General features: G+C 37.9%; 1 protein-coding gene across 2 annotated transcripts in view; it reads right to left on the bottom strand.

The window, feature by feature from the left end:
* LOC110159310 (doublesex- and mab-3-related transcription factor A1) overlaps positions 1–14,673 on the bottom strand; it is a 40,211-nt gene that overhangs the window by 2,087 nt on the left and 23,451 nt on the right. Inside the window, exons 4-5 of one of the 2 annotated variants that reach the window (XM_055156703.1) lie at positions 12,128–12,204; positions 1,112–1,164 (exon numbers count right to left, since the gene is read on the bottom strand). The gene's annotated coding sequence lies outside the window, so the exon portion shown is untranslated. Of the gene's footprint in view, positions 1–1,111; positions 1,165–10,229; positions 10,307–12,127; positions 12,205–14,673 lie in introns of those variants that run through there. The other variant, XM_055156704.1, reaches the window with a different exon arrangement.

Below are 14,673 nucleotides of genomic sequence, written 5' to 3'. Positions count from 1 at the left end.
TGCATCTATGGCTTTAGAATGATGAAAAATTGACAGCTGCTATGTATTTTATAGCCAAATATTATGTTTTGAAGAGTTAAAAGGCCTCAAAATGTCATAGTAGGAAGCTGAAATGTGAAAAATATTTGTTAATGTTTAAGGTTAAAACTCTTAACAACTTTCAATTACAGCAGATTAGCACTTTTCATAGCCCTCAGGTGTATTATGTTGTAATTTAGGCCTATTTACACTGGAAGTCTGTCTCCATTTAAGTCACAGAATGGCGCTAGATTAACGATGGTTTGTAAGGTGTTGCCACAGGTTTTCTCTAATCTTTTCACTGCTGTAAAATAAACAAGTTGCCCCAGGTTAGTCTCTTTACAATACCCCTTACAATAGCCATTTTGGTTTCCCCGCTGAGCAATGCATATTCACGAAGAGGATGTTTTTAACACAACAATAGCTCTAATCGTCGCAATGAAGAAACCAGGTAATTATCCGACCTGGTTATTCTGTTGAACAAATCATTTGGACAAAAGACCCATCTGTCAACTTGGATTACTACTTACACCTTGTCACATGTTGCATTCATTTCTCTGCGTTCTGACTGGATTGAGTTACCAGCAGCAGATTGCCTTACTGTTACGGCCATTATTACATTACGGTGGTGTGAATTTAAGCGGAAAATGATAAGTCACCATGGAGAGGGCCGAGACAATGGGGGGAAGTTGGTTAACGCAATGGGAAAATGTCCAAAAATGTGTGCAGTTATTTACTCTAGGAGAAAACTGAAACAAAAAGTGACAGGGCACAGCTTTAATGTTCATTCGAGTAAAGTAAAGATAAATTTGAATACAAATCAAATACTAATGATTTTCCTCTACAAGAAAAAGTTACAAGGTACAACTTTAATGTTCCCTCAAGTAAAAGTTAAGGTAAAATTTAAAAACAAATCAAATTCTAATGATTAATGCATTAAATACATATGTCCTTCAGTTGTTTTCATATATAACAATTTTCTAGCTTTTTGTTGCTGTTTTTTTAACATATTTATTTAATTTACATGTACACGATGGAGCTTTTCAGGTAAAGGGTCTGCCTGGAAAGTTTAATGCCATACTGTGGAACATACCATCTCCATGAAGACAACCATGTGATGTCACCAGGCCAGGTTACATGTCAGATCTGTGGAGAAACGAGCCCACTCACAGTCAGCTTGCATGTTTTCTGATGTAATTTAATGTCAACAAAAACACCTGTAACTCAGAAATGCAAGTTCTAGTTTAATGTCATACTACGGAACATCTCCATGGAGACAAGCAGGTCAAGCACCTTGCAAAAAAACAATTACACAGCGCAAAATCTATATATAGTTAAAATAGATGTGAAAGTTTTTTTGTTTTGTTTTGTTCTTCAACATCTTCACATCTTAACACACACATCAAAACTTTCTAGGTATTGGAATATGCATCCAAAGTTATTGAAGGCCGTCTAAAACGGTTCCAATTGTCAGCTATCAGCCTGGTCTCTAATTATGTGCAGATAAGAGGGCGACATCATTGGTTGGCCTGTAGCTGCAGTGCCCCCCCCCCCCCCCTCCCTCCTCTGAATAATAGATGGGGGTTAAAGAGGCTGTGGATGCAGGCTCTCCAACCCCCTTGTGGCATTTTTACTCCGATAATGATTCCCTGAAGGACATCTCTGAGGAAGGCCTGCTGCAGCAAAAAAAGCAACACAAATCGCTTCTGGCACAAAACACGATGACTCTGTGCTATTATTAGGAGCTAATATGACTACACTTACAGTACTGGTGTATAGGCGGAAAACATGAAGAGTGCTTAGGCTTTAATAGGTGCCAATTTAGCTCTTGTGTTGTGTCCAACTACATCCATGTGGAAGTTGAACCAATTACCCACTCTGTGCTAGAACTAGTCTCATATTGTCTTGGTACAAAAGTGTATTTTTAAAATCGGTATGGGAACGACTATGACAAAGATCAGTGTACAGCAAAACAGCAAAACAAATGGACATGGAGGGATAGTTGAGGGGTAAATGCATTAAAGGTCCTATATTATGCTGAACTGACTCTTGTGAGCTTTAAGCCATGTTATAATGTTGTTACTTCCTCAAAAACATGCCTGCAGTTGCTCTGTTCCACCTTGTGATGTCATGAAGCAGAAGATGTCAGCTAAATAGTTACCTTTTACCATTTTTTCAGTAGAGATTGGCACTTCCAGGGCTGAAATCATCTAAATCAGTGGTCCCCAAACTTTTTTGTGCCACGAACTGGTTTTATATCAGACAATATTTCAAGGACTGGAGGGGGGTGCGAGTCCTGGCTAAATCCTGTTTTAGTCCTGTTTTAGACCTGGTTTTAGACCAGTTTTATGTCTGTTTTAGACCTGTTTTAGTCCTGGTTTTAGTTCTGGTTTAGAGGTATGGCCATTGTGACTTACAGGAGGAGGGACTGTCCGCATGGCGTATGGGATGGGGGAACATTCTGCACGGTGTACAAGAGGGACGTCTGCGCAACATACAGAAGTACTTGCGGCATATGAGTGGGTGGGGGGTTGGGGGGATTCGCGCTTTTGCGGCCCAGTACCAAACGACCCACGGCCCGGAGGTTGGGGAACCCCTGATTTAATGATTCTAGTGTAGGTGTATGGAGTTTAAAAACAGAGCACTTCCTGTATTACTACATGATGACATCACAAGGTGGAATAGAGTGTTTTGTCTTTGAGAGAAGAACTACACATCTTAAATATATGCAGGGTTTATGTGTTAAACATGTCTGATTTGAAATAAAACACAACTCCAGGTCTGTTTGTGACGGGGAAACAATATCCAAACAACAATATAACATAGATTAGAAAATTGCATAATACTGTATAGGCCTTTTAAACTCATCTATCTCCAAACAAAAAAAATTTGACACCCCCAGGCCATGTTACAGGTTAAATCTGTGGAGAGGAAATACTGCTCACAGTAAAAAAAAAAAAAAGCTTAGTTTGAGCAATAAAAACGCATGCAACTGATAAAATGTTAATATTAAAAAATATTTTTGTATTTTTTCCCCTAAACTATCACCTTATTCTTTGAAACTTCCAAAACATAGAATGGCGTTTACTTACAAAATGGTTAGTGTTTATTTGATGTTTTCACTTGCCTCTTGCATACCTAACTCCTCATTAACCTGCAGTGGCCTCCACCTTCACACATCACCCCAACTGTGCAGAGCTGCTTCTCCTTATTTCCTGGAGCTGTAGGTGTTATCCCTAACTATTGTCATTTATGAAGCGAAGCCCATTAAACAGACTTAAACTGTCAATGTTTGGTTAAGCTAGCAGGAAATGGATGGATTTACATGTAGTGACACAGGAAATAGTCTGAAAATTTGCTGGTAATTTGTTGATTTTACACTGACTCCTACCTACCAAATTATTTCTATGTATCCAGGCTTGGAACAAGTCAAAGGAATACACTGTCTGTCTATTAACTAAGGATCCAGGTTTTTCAGTTCCGATACCGTTTTCGATACTATAGCTTCAAGTAGCTGCTAATAACCGATGTTGACAAAAAACAACAGACTGAAAACAGCATTAATTTACTTTAAACAAAAAGTAAATAAGACAAAACTGATCCAAGCTGTTAATTTATCTCTCATGTAATTACTGAAAAGCTTTGTATGATTAAAAGTTCAAACATTATGAGACTTTCTGGGCCGATTACAACCAGCAAATAGTTGTTGTTTTTTTTGCATCAATTTATACGTCCAACCACTAGGAGTGTGCAAAAATATTGAAATATCGATATATCGTATCGTTTAATGTGATGATGCAGTATCGATATTGTGGGCTGCTGAATCGATAAATCGCCAAGAGGATTTTTTTTTGTATATTTTACTAAATTATTTAGTTACAACGCTACAGTTTTGTTGCTTGCTCAAAGGAAGGAAATTTATTTATGCGACACATTTGACATTTTCACTGTTCTGATGATTAAAATGTTTGTGTTTCATATGAACTTTGCACAAGAAGTGGTTTAACAAACATTTTTAGTATCACAGCCATGATTGAGCCTTTATTTTTTACTGAACAGTATCAAATTGATTTGAAATATATCATATTGAATGAAAAGTGCACTGTATCGAGATATATATCGTATTGTGGCCTATGTATCGAGGTATGTATTGTATCAGCAAATTCTTAATGATACCCAGCCCTAGTTGCTGTATCGATATCACCAAGAGTATTTTTTGGTATATTTTACAAAATTATTTTGTAACAGTGCTACAGTTTTGTTGCTTGTTCAAATGCAACACATTTGACATTTTCACTGTTTTGATGATTAAAATTAGTGTGTTTCATATGAACTTTGCACAAGAAGTTTACCAAAGACTTTTAGTACCACAATCATGATTTTGCCTTTAATTTTTACTGAACCGTATCGAATCGATTTGAAATATATCGTTTCAAATCGTAAGCTCAGTGTATCGAGATATGCATCGTCTCGTGGCCTATGTATCGAGGTATGTATCATATCGGCAAATTTGGACAGATACAGAGTCCTACCAGCCACTGATATCGACTGAAACGATATTTGGAAGCGATATCGGATTCAGTTAATTTTTCATTATCAGTATAAGTGGTATAATTCGGCTAAGAAAAGGCCAACTATTTGACAGAGTTTATTTACACAGAGGATCTTATCAGTCACATGCCTGGATGAACTCTTTGGATTTGTGAAGCTGCATTTTATACACACCACCATATTAAATTAAACCACACGCTGTTTGCAAGATATGTACGGGTATTTGTCATAACAACACAAACTCTACAGCACAAGACGAGGTTTCAAATGAACAAGCCAGAATGCTATTTGCAGAAAGATGCTCGCAGAGTTAGGGTCCTGGATAGATAGGGGATAGAAAAGGCTCCGTTCTAGATATATAGATAGATTTTGGTGCTCCAGCTGTGCACACTATAGAGCCAACACGCTGATAATCTAAAATGCATCCATCAACAGGAGGAGTGCACTGGAAATATAAATAAAGGCCAGTGATGCAGATGCACAGCGCGGTTTTGAATGCACACGGAGAGCTTATCACTTCATCCGGTGTGAAAAGGAATCCCAGGTTTGATTTTGTGGCTGGCAAGTTTATCCAGGCACAGTGAGCGGTCATACGTGAGCTTCATACAGGCTGAGTAGGTGGTATGTAATATAAGATGATGTAGCTTGTGATAGAAATAAGTGGGCCAAACATTTTTTTAAGACCCCATATTACGCTATTTTCTGATCTGTGTTATAATGTTGTTTCCTAACCAAAAACATACATACATGAATGAAGTTGTGTTTTGTTTTATTTACACATATTTAACATGCAAACTCTGCATATTTAGGCTGAGTTCTTCTTTCAAAGACAAAATACAGAAAGCGTTCCACTGTGTTTTTCATGTCTTTTTCCAAAATTTGAAGTTACAGAAGTTAACATATTTACTCCTCAGTAGGGGTGTAACAATGACTGAAATATCGTGATATCGTATCGTCAAAGTTCTCACAATAATATCATGTACCATCACAATATATCAAATTACAAGTCTCTTTGCTTATATTAAGAGTTATGGTGCAGAAGTATCTAAAAAAAAGACAAAGGGAACTACATAGACCATGATCCTTTGCTCCATTTCAGTGCAGACTACATGAAGAAATAACAGTTCTAAGCACTTTTAAGTCTTAGTTCTTTGGATTAAGTCTTGTCAAGGCATTTTAAGAGGAAAAAGTAGCGTATTAACAGCCTCCACAAAATATAATAAATATTGTACCGAGAGATTTGGATTAAGTTACATTCCTAATCATGAGCCTCCCCTCCATATCATGAGCTTTTCCAAGATACTGCAATAAATATCGTACCATGTTGCACCCCTACACCTCAGTGCTCCAGCAAAAATTTAAGAATTCATTAGAGATGAAACGTTAGTACTTAAGTATTGAAGAGTAAAGGCTAAAAACCACTAAATGAAATCACAAGGTGAATTGGAGCATTTTTAGTTTAGGGATGGAGACTGTCTAATCGTCCAGGATTACTCAAACATGTGACAATGAATCAAAAGACAATTCCAGGTATGTTTTTGAGAAGGTAACAACATTATAACATAGATCAGAAAATAGCGTAATATGGGCCCTTTAAAATATTTGGCACACTTATTTCTATCATAACCTACATCTTACAATACCAGGTACATTTTTGAGAAGGTAACAGAATTATAACATGGCCAAAAGCTCACGAGTCCATTTATATATAGACTTTTAACACACTTTTGTAGTCATTTTTTAGGGGCAACACTATTCATGCAGTTAGTATGTTTTTTCATAAGCCATGAAGAAGCAACCAAGCTGTCTACTGAAAGCTCACACTTCACTGTGATTGGCTGAATCCATCTGGTCACTCACTCAGAGCATCACAGAGGCTGACCAATAAGAGGAGTGGATGGCACAAATTGCAGAAAAAGGCAGAATATGATGACTATTTTTATCTGATTTGGCAAAGCATCAACAATGGACAAGCCAAGAAATCAAACTTTTGTTCCATCCAGTTGAAAGAAAAGCCCTTTCCTGTCCACAAATGCACAAAGCACTTCCTTCTGACATTTTCCAAAACAATAGTCTGTCTTTCACAATGTAACTTTTCTGGAATATTCTAATCAAAGACAACTTTACGCACACAAGAAGGTGGCAGAGCTATAAAGAGTTATATTGTGCAGCTTAAAGTTTCACATAAATAAATTAAGTTAAATCCAGTGCACTAGTTTAACACTTCCTCTACAATACATTGAGACAAATGGACTATTTCCTATTTTCTGACTCCCGTACTTCAGTGAGTTGTAGCAGAGAGATTAGCGGGTCTGAGTGCAGTCAGCGCAGATAGTCCGGACAGTGTCTTAATTGTGTTTTTAACAGATGGGCCCATGTCAGATATGGCGTTTCATCACAGCCCTGCGCCTCTATGGACAGGGCCTTATCTCTGCAGCCTCCTATCTCCTGCTAAGGTGCTGCTAATCTACTCGCGAATCTGGCAAAACCTGATTACCCCTCGACTGTCAGAGAAGTTGAGCAAGACGCTAAACTATTTGGATTAAACTGAAACAGACTGTATTGTAGTGTCACTAAATGGTTCCATGGGTTTCAAAGGGACCAAAAACGAACAGCATCGCCACAGCAGTTAACAATAGTAAATATGATAAATATATTTTGAATGGTTAAATGTCTCTAAGATGTCACTTATCAGCAGGATATCAAATGTGGCTAGTCTACAGTTACATGTACTGGAGTCACAATGAAAGAAGAAAATTTTACTTTTCACACTTTTCAAATGCAATATCTTTGTCCCTGCCTTGATTTAAAGTAACAAAATCTCTGAATATGCATTATCTATGTTTTATCCGTCCAGTTACACAATTTTGAAATCATATTGTGGCGTCTTCGGTAATGAATAGAGGAATAGTTTACAAGATGCAGCTTTATTGCGAGAACTCAACAGGTTACAATACAATCAGGTTAATAGTCCAATAGGTCCCTGCTCAAAACTCGGACATGATCTCTAGAACCCAAAAAAAAACCTCAGCTGACCCCTCTTCTTAACCCAAGCCAGCACCCCCATCTTTCATCCAATCACGTCGGCCATGAACTTAACATAACACATTAAAAAACTGTTATAAAAACTGGAACAAGGTTTTAACAGTTACATTATTACCGATTGCTACAGTATTTTATTGGTGCGTTGCTTAACTTTTCAGGTACCAGCTTGTCTCCATGGAGATGTTATTGCTTTGCCTGGAATGTTCCAGAGTGACATTAAAAGTACCAAACTCCATGGAGACAGGTGGCACAATCAAATAAGTTACAGATCACATCTGTGGAGAGGTAAATTCAAGGTATTTTTTAGCTGTAAAAACCACACTGTGTAACATCTGGGGCAAAACAATCATTTCTATGGAGACAAGCAGGTGGCAGACCCTACATCAGAAAAGTTACACAGTGCACTTTTAAAACATTTTCATTCCAAACTTTTTTATTATTTGACGAATTATTTCTGGTTCTATTTTGTACATCTACTTAAGTAATAACATTTAAAAACTGAATAGTGTAACTTTTCTGGTGGAGAGTTCATGACCTTCTTGTTTCTATGGATATGTCATTGCTCAACCTGGAATATTCCACAGTATTGTATTAAACAGCTCTATATCTTACATTTATATCTTACATATATTACAATTATAGGTGGTTTTATAGCTCAAAAATACCTAGAAAAACAGGCATTCTTTGGTCTCCATGAAGATATAAAGGTTTAATATCATACTAAGAAATATTCCAGACAAAGCAATGGAGAAAAGCGTTTGATGGACCCTCCGCCACAAAAGTTACACAATGTACCTTTAAAGTGAAATAACACTGCAATACTTGTGTACAAATTCTGGCTCACCTGCCCACTTCTGTCAGTTTCTGTTAAAACCTGGTGCCAGTTCAAAATGGTCACTTGATAGGGCTTTGGCATAGCAACATGTTTCAGTGAGTTTCCATTGCTTCAGGTTTCAGCTAATTCTCTTCTCTTTCAACAAGTGGAGAGACCAGCCCTTTGCATGTTTGCACTCTCATCTGTCACTTCACACTCCTCTAAATAGTATGTGTGTGTCCTATAGCCTTTTCTTTAGCAATGAAGCGAAAACGGTCAATACTAGCCGTGTCGGTAAAGCTATCGGGGTTCATTGGCACATGCACAAGCTCGCAGGAATTATAATGGGGTGCACAGATACTTTGAACAGACTTTATTGTTGTTATTTTGCGCCAGGGGACAAGGACTTGTTGCTTCTGTTTATAAGAGCCTGCAGCAAGTCGCTTCTTTGGAAAACTGTTCACACAAAGTTCTCCAGGGATTATACAGACAGGCTGCTTTGAGGTGCAAAACTTTAGTGCTGATGCATAATGTAGATTTACCAGCCAAACTAGAATAAAATTTTTGCTAAGCTGTACTCATGTGTTAATGTGTTTATTAGCCAATTTGTTATATCACAATTATGCAAAAATACTATTACAAAGAATGAATACATTTTAGAAATAATTTTGATTATAGATCCTGCAGAATGTCAACAATACAATTCTATTTAAATGTACTCAGTGGTCTTGAATCTAAATCATGCAACAAAAAAAAGAGAAGTCTGTATTTCTGTATGAGTCAATAACTTAAACATGTCAAACGCAGGCCCAGGGGCCAAATTTGGCTGGCGATATAATTATATTCGGCCCGCAAGATCATATCAAATATGTATCAGAGCTGGTCGGCCGGCTACAGATAGGCTATAGAGACATTATTTATTTAAAATTTTGTTATTATTTTATATTATGCTTGTTCTGGATTCAATGTTTAAGCAAAACTATTATTAAACATTTATTTTAATAAGAAAAGGTTTAACACTACATATCTCGAAAGAAGAGAAAACATGCAGATGTTGTTGAAATTTTTCAATAAAAATTTAGTTTGGCTCACAACTTAGTCCCGGGTTTTAAGTTTGGCCCTCTGTGAATTTGGGTTTGACACCCCTGCAGTAACTAAATCTTAAACAAATCTGGTCATTAAAGCTGCACTATGTAACCTTTCTGGCATGTATCTACTATAAAGAAGAGCAGGAGATGCGTGAGGTCAAGTTACAAGTCAGATCTGTGTTGTGAGGCGACGCCTTTCACAACAAAATGCACGCTTTTCTGTAATTAAATAAATGTAAAATAGATAGCGTTAATGCCATACTGTGGAATATCCCATGCAAAGAAATAATCACCATGGAGACAAGCAGAAACCCTATCAGAAAAGGTGCACAGAGATGTGGTTTAAACAGAATTTATTAGTACAACTGAAATTATAATTTTGTTTCAGCCAGTTGGAAAATCACAGCATTTCTTCTGCGGCACAAAATTTGACTTCCCTACCACACAAGACCCTTTTTCAGTGAAGTACAAAACAAATACAGACTAAAACTCTTAAATGGAATTGAAAATTGAGTATTTTGAGAAGAAGACCTCCTCCACAGATACAACTCTCCACCCCACCCCGAAGAGGAAGCATCCATACAACACTTGTCTCCACACCTGTGCTTCTGAATACATGGGAAATACACAATCCTCTCCTACCTATTAGATTCACTATAACTTTATCTGTTCCATCTCCCTCTCCCCCATGGACTACTGCTTCATTTACCTACCCCTCCTCTTCTCCCCTCGACTGGTGGTCCGAGCAGGGCAGGCATCTATCAGGGACCCTCACTTAGCTTTGTGACGCCTCAGCTCCGGTGAACAATAGCGGGAGCCAAGTTTACTCTGCAGTCTGGGTGGTGTGTAGCCATGTTAATCGCGTTTATTACATCTGCGTGGATACGGAAATGCAGGTAGCGTGTGTGTTGCGTTCAAGTGCCCTTAATGTGTTGCGTTCAAGTGCACTAATGACCAGTGTGTGTCTGTGGATGGGGGACATAAGGATCTTCGGTCATGGTCAGGTGCCAGTGAATAGGGCCTTCTCCAAACAGGTTAAAATCTGGAGTTTAGCACTTAGTCTCGGATATCCTCTCTGTCAAACTTGCTTCTTTACTTATATACACTTACAAAGTTGCAACCTAAGACTCAAAGGTGAAAGAAGTGAACATTTAAAGAGGGGGTATTGTGCAGAACTTACTTTTTGGAGCTTTCTACCATGTTATAATGTTCCCTCATCAAAAACATGCCTGAAGAGGGTTTAGACGTCTCCCATGCATGACTGAAAAACATTGTGGATTTCGGCAGAATCAATGAGTGAAGCACTAAACTCTAATTCAGGGGTGGGTAATTATTTTTTTCATGGGGCCACATGAGAAACTGAAAATATTGTGGCGGGCCGGGCCAAAAAGCTTAACTCAATCCTGCATAATATTAATTGTATTTCTTTCTAAAAAACAGTAAACTGTAAATTATTTGACAAGTTGGTAAGACTGGTAAGAGTTTTGTTATGACTAAGCAATAAAAAAGTGAGGTTACCTTACAAAAATGTCATTTAAAAAACACCTCTAAAATAAAAGCAATGCAGCTTTAGTTCGTCCATGAAATTACAAAATATGTTTATTTTTTAATTCCAAATGAGCATAAACGGGCCGGTCAGAGGCAACCAAAGGGTCGTATGTGGCCCGAAATCTGTACAATGCCCAGGTCTCCTCTAAATCTAATTCTTAATCTGTTCAGCTGTTAATTATGGAGAAACCTTTTTGTCAAAGCCTGATCTTGCTAGATCTCAAGGTTGGGTCTGGTTGGGAGAGAAACTGAATTCCACGTGCCAAAAAACTGTTGCTGTGTCTTTGGGCAAGACACTTAACCCACATTGCCTAGAACGAATGTGGAGGGTGTTTGAGTGTTGTACCGAGAGACTGATGGCACAAATTGGCAGCTTCACTTCCATCAGTCTGCCCCAGGGAAGTATAATGCAAATAAAACGATTTTGAGCATCTGGAAAAGCACAATATAAGACTAATGTATTATTATAGCTATGAGGTGAAGTAAATGTAATTTTATTTTTGAATTATAGGTGACCAATGGGGTCATTCCTTTCACACACGTTACTCAGAAAAATGTATCTGATTGCACAATCATGTTTGGTCGGGCTTGAGATACGACGGAGGACATGACCAGACTGATCCATCTGTATAGAAAATACAGAGATAAGATTCATTCATTATCCAGGGAAATGACTTGCTGTAATCAGTGGAATATTTGCAGAAAAATTTAAATATTTTTTATGTTTTCATTTATTTGGCAAATATTCTCTGTAAAAGTTATTCAGTAACTAATTATCAGATGAGAGAGATCCTTTGACACAGCTCAGCAGAATTTTAATGCTTGATGTCTTTTTAAATAAAGGCACTTCATATCAGTATTACCTTGTGAAGTGTAAGTATGACTTTCAGATTAAAGGCTCATTAACAAGGACCCCTGTGAAATCAACTCCCCTTTGCTTTTCTTTCATACAAATTAGCAAACAATCAGACCTCCAAAGAGTTGTTTACCAAAGTGCTCTGTCGTCCTCCTGTTAGCAAAGGCTTCTGGGTAATGTAGTGTTTGCTGTAGAGATTTTCCCCACCTGTGAGTCTTCAGATCTCCTCCACACACTCGTACGCACACCTGAAGTCTGCTACTGGGAAAGTTGGGACGTGTATTCTGGAAGCAAACAAAAACATAATCAGAAAATACTGCATACAAATCATAATCATACTGTGAAAAATATATTCTAAAAAGTAATAACTAAAGATGTACTGTGTAATATTTCAGGTAAAAGGTCCAGTGCCTTCTTCTTTTATTATTTTTATATCATGTCTTGTAAATCTAGTTAACAATATCAATAAAAAATGGGCAAACAATTCACAATTATGGTTATGGCATTTTTTTTCCATGTCAGAAGCTGGGTAAACATTGGACTCATGCCTTCGCTGAGGTCAGTACTCTCCGATATTGAAGTATTATAGTAGTATGTGCAAAAATATAACCCTCTAGCTAAATGTTTCTATAGATCAGGGGTCACCAAACTTTTTTCTCTGGGGGTCACATTATCACTCCTGACTGTGATGGGGGTCGGGGTTGGGTTGGCTGATGAAGGAATACATGCTGTTGAGAAGCCAGTCCACCTTTCATCCGCCAAATCCTATCGTCTCTCATTTTCCAAATCCTATCGTCTCTCGTTTTCCAAATCCCATCATCTCTCGATTTTCCTCTTTGTGGTGGGTTTCGTACTGACGACACAAATTATATTCTTTGAAAACCGCCACACTTTCTTTACATATCTATAGACAAACTGTACGGTCCTTACGCTGAACACTGAACAAAAAAAATAATCGGTCATACACTTGGTCTTTGAAAACTTGGCACTCTCTGTCAAGTTTTTGTATTTTAACACTCGCCATTTTGCTGTCCTTAACCGCACTACAGAATTCTGCCCGTTGACTGTCGATGGTTGATCTTGAGCTTGTCAGGTGAAGAAAATTCGGCGACAAATTCGGCGTCAAATGTAAATATGTCATATCATTATTTAAATATAAATACTTCATATAAATATAAATTTTAATTGAAAAAAATCAACAAAATACAAGATACAGACGTGTTATTATTTGCCACAATGTAATAAAAAAAAAATAGGCCATGACAACTTTTGACGATTGACTAATAGGGCCAGTTCAAGTGGTGGGGGGCAGAGGGGCTGGGGGGGCCGTCGAAGGGGCGTGGCGGACCGGAGTCAGCCCGTGGGCCTTAGTTTGATGATCCTTGCTATAGATAGTTGATTCAATAAGGATAACGATACATTGATGGTTATTCTGGTTCAGCTTGGTTTGAATCCAGTCAAGTCCTGATGGAGACTTGGTTTTTATTTCTGTTCTAGCCCTGGTTTAGCTCCACCTGCAGTTCCAGTCACCTTAAGATTTATGTATTTATTCTTTGGCCTGCAGGCTTTGAAAAAACAAAACAAAAAGGGCATATAGGGTGATTTTTTATGTAACCTTTATTTTCTTGACACGGCGTGGGTGGTGAAAAGGGGTGAAGTGTGGGTGAGACGTTCAGATGACCAATGACAACCCAAACCTTAGTATGTACAACACTGCACCTAGTATATGGACAATTACCGTCAGCCTAAACTAACTCCCAAGCATATTTTCACAATCGCACTATCAGCTTTGTCATAACAGCTTAGTTGCCACAGTATTTTTTTCAGCCTACATGCCAAGAACAAAAGTACATTGTATGAATAGAAGCCAGTGGAGCGTAGAAAGTAGGTGTGTTGCTATCTGATGAGGCAGAGCAGGAGGAGACATCAGTACGGTACATCTTTGCAGAGTGTTATGGGAAAATGGTGCAGTCTTTCACATTCGCACAATAACAGCTTGGATATTGTTAAACATTGTCTCCGATAGCAACTGACATCTGCAAACAAATCACTGCCAGTCCAGATTACAGGTAACATGAAACAGCAGACATGCACAAGTACTTAGAGACAGCTAGTATCTAGGATAGTGCTCAAATGTGCACAAGTATGTTCGAGACAATAGTTTGACTTGTTTGAATGCATTCAGATATTATTTTATAGACACTGACAACTGACATCAGTCCATAGAAGTGAATTTTCTAGGAATTACACAATGGTTGCAATGATTAAACGTCCTATATTACGCAACATTGACTTGTGAGCTTTAAGATATGTTAGGATGTTATTACTTCATCAAAAACATCCATGGAGTTGGGTTTTGTTTAATTCACACATGTTTGAGTAACCATTTATTATTAGTCTGGCTACATCTCCAAAGCTCAAAAAACTCTGTACCACTTTCTGATGTCACGAAGCAGTAGTTTTCAAGTTAACAGCTACATTTTACTAGCCTGATTTATAAGACGGTTTCACTTTGTGGAAACTATCTGACCTCGCAGCATTAAGATTTGTTTGCTTGATGGTTGGCGGGTACTTTTTTTATTTAACCAATCGCTGCTATTTGGTCGTGACGTATGTAATGCGCCAAATCCCGTAGGAAGAAGGGCAAAAACGTCTTTCCCCTTCATAAAATTCACCAAGCATTCTCTTTGTTCTGGCTTTAAATCATCGATCTTGGGAATCGTGGCCAACACAGAATGTCTGGCTTTGTTTAC

Source organism: Boleophthalmus pectinirostris, unplaced genomic scaffold, assembly GCF_026225935.1.
Source record: "Boleophthalmus pectinirostris isolate CB_2022bp ecotype Guang Dong unplaced genomic scaffold, ASM2622593v1 HiC_scaffold_20, whole genome shotgun sequence".
NCBI lineage: Eukaryota > Metazoa > Chordata > Actinopteri > Gobiiformes > Gobiidae > Boleophthalmus > Boleophthalmus pectinirostris.
This window is presented reverse-complemented; position numbering and strand designations above follow the sequence as displayed.